General features: G+C 44.6%; 1 pseudogene; it reads left to right on the top strand.

The window, feature by feature from the left end:
• The first annotated feature begins 346 nt into the window (after window positions 1-346).
• Window positions 347-2,495, top strand: LOC122098806 (annotated as a pseudogene).
• Window positions 2,496-4,829: the final 2,334 nt, after the last annotated feature.

Genomic DNA, 4,829 nt, shown 5'->3' with positions numbered 1-4,829 from the left:
CAGCTGTACTGTGGGCCTCTGTTTACTCCTGCTGATCCTAAGACAGGTTCCTCCAAGACATGCTTAACAAAGATTAGATGACTGGGAACAGTGTTTTCAAAAATCCTTTTTGTTCTTTCTTTTTGTCTGAGGGAAATCCTAAGTGGCCACTTGGGCCAGATAGCAGAGTAGGGACTGGACTGGGTGAGGACCCTTGAAGACTTTCCTTCCCTCTCCATTTCCCATGGCTGTTTGAGTTGGGATTGGGAGTAGGGTTACAACTCTATAGAAGGGGTTCCGGCAAATGGCTTGTTTCCCTCAACATATAGGCTCATGCTCACAGGCACAGAGTGGGTTAAGGCAGTCCATGTCCATTGTTCAGGTATGTGGCTTTGGCCCTTAGCTCATTTGGTAAACAGGAAGTCCAGACTGATGGTCCTGAGAAGGATGTCCAGGGTGCCAAATCACAGGGCCTACAATGAGGAAGAAAAGACAGGACTGTCAGGGACTTATTACCCAGGATCCCCCTTAATAGGCTCCTGAAATCAACACCTCTTCTCCCCACTCCCCAAGATTGTCCTATCCACTCCTAACTCTCCTCCATGCTCCCTCTCCTTCTTTTTAAAAGTTTATTTATCAATACTGGGGTTTGGGCTCAGGGCCTTTCCAGCAGGTCCAACTGAGCCATGTGTTAATCCCTTTTTCCTTTTCGTGGTTTTTCAGGTAAGGTCTAAAACATTTTGTCTATACTAGCATCAGATGAATATTTTTTCTAGCTAGACCTCCCATATAGACAGGATTACAGGCATAAACCACCATACTAACTTGTTCATTGAAATACAATCCCAATTACTTTTGATAGGGGAAACAGGATACCTGGTCCACACTGGAACCACAATTCTCTTAACTCCACCTTCCAAATAGTTGAGATTATAAGTGTAAACTACTTAAATGTTTCACCCTGTACTTTCTTAAAGCCAAAAGCATCTTCTCAAGCTCTTCATCATCTCCTGTCTCCAAGTAAGTTTTGGAGTTCAATTGGTAGCAGGAGTGGAGAATGAATGGCAGAGAGCCAGTCATCATACCCTGGAAGGAGCTGCAACTGCCACAGAGGGCCCCAGTCACCATTAGGAGCAGTTTGCCATTCCTCCCCCCCTCCCTTTCAGGGCTGCAGACATCAAGCACCACAGAGTGGTAGGCCTCACATCAGCAGCACCTGTGGGCCTGTGGCGGGGAACAAGAATGTTATTGCAATGAAGGTTTTGGGAACAGTAAAATGATTCAATGTAAGGACTGGATATGGTTTCATCAACAGAAATGACAACAAGGAATATGTATTTGTACATCAGACTGCTATAAAGAAGAATAACCCCAAGAAGTCCACTCATAGTATAGGAGATGAGACTGTGGAGTTTGATGTTGAAAGAGAAAAGGATGTGGGGGCAGCAAATGGTATAGGTCCTGGTGGTGTTCCAGTTCAAGGCAGTAAATACGTAGCAAAACATAACCAATATAGACGCTATCCACTTCATAGGAGTCCTCTATACAATTACCAGCAGAATTACCAGAAAAGAGTGAGGGATTAGAGAGTGCTCTTGAAGGCCAGGCCCAACAATGCGGGCCCTATCACAGATGAAGGTTCCCACCTTACTACATGAGGAGACCCTATGGACATTGACCACTGTATTGCAACCCACCTGTGCAGGAAGAAGTGATGAAAGGTGTCGACAACCAGGGTGCAGGAGAACAAGGTAGACCAGTGAGATAAAACGTGTATCAGGATTATAGACCACGATTTTGTAGAGACGCTTCTTGCCAAAGACAGTCTAGAAAGGATGGTAATGAAGAGGATAAGGAAAAGCAAGGAGATGAAACCCAAGGTCAGCAACCTCCTTAACGTTGGTACCCCCGCAACTTTATTTATTTATTTTTTTGGGGGGGTCCGGTCATGGGGCCTGACCTCTGGGCCTGGGCGCTGTCCCTCAGCTCTTCAGCTCAAGGCTAGCACTCTAACACTTGAGCCACAGCGCCACTTCCGGCTTTTTGTGCTTATGTGGTGCTGAGGAATTGAACCCAGGGCCTCATGCATGCAAGGCAAGTGCTCTACGACTGAGCCATCTTCCCAGCCAAAAGTAACACACAGCATTTTTTTTTTTGTCGGTCATGGGGCTTGAACTCTGGGCTTGGGCGCTGTCCCTCAGCTCTTCAGCTCAAGGTGAACACTCTACCACTTGAGCTACAGCACCACTTCCGGTTTTCTGGTTGTTCATTGGAGACAAGAGTCTCACAGTCTTTCCTGCACAGGCTGGCTTTGAACCATGATCCTCAGATCTCAGCCTCCTGAGTAGCGAGGATTACAGGCGTGAGCCATCAGCACCTGGCTCCCCCGCAACTTTAATTACCAACATGGACACCCAGAGAACTCTAAACTACAAGATGGCAAAGATACAAAAGCAGCTGATCCACCAGCTGAGAATTCACCCACTCCTGAGGCTGAGCAGGGCAAGGCTGAGTAAATGCTGGCTTACCATCTTTACCATCATCCAGTTTAGTTATCCAACAAGAAGAAATGAATATGAAATTACAGCAATAAGAAATGAACAAAAGAATGAAGCTGAAGATTTCAAGTGCTTGCTTTTTGCCCATTGACCAGATAACTAGAACTATTTGAATTATCTATGCAGCACGGGGTTTTATTATCTAAAGACATCTCTTTTTTGGTAATGGCAGACATGTTTTTCTTGCTGGACGTGGGGCCTGAAGTCTGGGCCTGGGCGCTGTCCCTCAGCTCTTCAGTTCAAGGCTAGCGCTCTACCACTTGAGCCACAGTGCCACTTCCAGCTTTTTCTGCTTATGTGGTGCTGAGGAATCGAACCCAGGGCCTCATGCATGCAAGCACTCTGCCACTGAGCCACCTTCCCAGCCCGGCATGTTTGTTTTTTTAAAGCCTGTTTTTTTTTTTCTCTCAATACACCTTTAAAAGTTTTTAAATTGTTTCATATCTGGTCAAGTTGATATTTTTAAGAACTTTCTTTTAAATTTGTAATAAAAGTTTACAACTTGATTTTTTTTGAAAAAAAAAAAAGTCAACAAACTGCAAGCACCCATTACATTAATAAAGGTCTTAAATAAAATTAAAGAAAAAGAAGTACTTTTGGCAATGCACAATTTTTGAACTTCTCCTCTCTTCTCAACAATTCTCCCTCTTTCTATGTATCTGTATACCTGCATCTATGTATTTGTATCTTCCCTTTTTGTATCTCTATCCCCTTTTGCAGTGTCTTGGATGGGACCCAAGTGGTCATTATGCTAGGAAAGCATGCTGCCACTGTGATCCATCCCAGCTCCCTCCTGCCCCTTTCAATGTACCCTGTCTTCCTAGACTGCTGATAACTGGTCTGCTTTGTCTCTTGTTAAGGCAATTTCTTTCCTTCTTCCAAAACCATGCATCTTTATTCCTGGATTCACCTTTCTTCTAACCCCCACAACCCCATCATGAGAATGTTTCAGAAATGTCCAGGCATCTGAGAACCAGCAGTCTCTCTGAATGTTTTCTGTTTTCCCTGGCCCTAGCCCATGAGATGCTCACCTGATTATTAGGCTAGGTAAAAAGGGACTCCACCAAATCAGGTACCAGACAATGGTGGAGACAGATGAAGCCTGTGGCTTAGGTGGAGCCTGGAGGACAAGAAGGGACAGGATGCAACCTAAATGTGGGTACAAGGCTGGTCCAATGAGGTCAGGTTGGGGAGTAGGGTGGAAGATACTGACAAATAACCCCAAATATACTCTGATTGAACAGTATACCATTCACAAGAACAATAACCACCAGGAGCAGAATCAAGGATACAGTGAGTAGAACACATAGTTTGTAATGAGCAGTGTTCTGTGGATATGTGGTGAGAGAAAGGCAGGTCAAGGGTAAGGACTCATGTACTACCCCTCCTGGGCAGGATCAGTTCGTTTTGTGTTTATGTGTGTGGTGATGGTACTGGGGCTTGAACTCAGGGCCTGTGTTGTTCTTATTCCACTTCTGGTATGTGTGTGTGTGTGTGTGTGTGTGTGTGTGTGTGTGTGTGTGTGTGTGTGTGTGTGTGTGTGTGTGTGTGTGTGTGTGTGTGTGTGTGTGTGTGTTCAATTGGAGATAAGTCTCTTGGACATTCCTGCCTGGACTGGCTTTGTACCATGATTCTCAGATCTTAACCCCCTGAGTAGCTAAGATTGTAGGTATAAACCACTATCACTGTTCTCTATTACCATACCTTTAACTTTATCTGAAATCTTTACTTTCTCCTTAAATTGTGGCTTCACCTTGACTGCTGTCCCTCTGTGCCTCCATTGTCTAAATGAGTTTCCTGCCTCCACCCTCTGACAAGATCTTTTCCTTCTATCTGTTTATTGCCACTGTTTGAATTCTTTTCTTTTCTCTCTGTCCAACTCTGCCTCCCCACTGGACCAGGACTTTTTTTTAATCCCTAGTCTCCATTTAACTAGCTCTAACTTCCTCCTGTCAAAATTATTGCCTACTTCTCATCTGAGTCTCATCCTTCTTACAAATCTGTACATCAGCCTTCACCTTTTTCTCCCCCCCCCCCACTCCTTTGTTTTCTTTTATTTGCTGCTGAAGAGTAAATCTCAACCTGAGCACATGCATTATAAGTGTTCTATATTGAGCTACATATTTCTAATCCTTGGGATTTTGTTTGTTTACACACACACACACACACACACACACACACACGTGCGTGCACGCGCACACTGGTAGTGGGGTTTGAACTCAGGGTCTGAATGCTGTCTCTAAGTTTTTTTCCACTCACCTCTGGATTTCTATGATATGAGCCAGAGCTACA

Source organism: Dipodomys spectabilis, unplaced genomic scaffold (genome assembly GCF_019054845.1).
Source record: "Dipodomys spectabilis isolate Male_0828 unplaced genomic scaffold, ASM1905484v1 ptg000492l, whole genome shotgun sequence".
In the NCBI taxonomy this organism is placed as follows: Eukaryota; Metazoa; Chordata; class Mammalia; order Rodentia; family Heteromyidae; genus Dipodomys; species Dipodomys spectabilis.
This window is presented reverse-complemented; position numbering and strand designations above follow the sequence as displayed.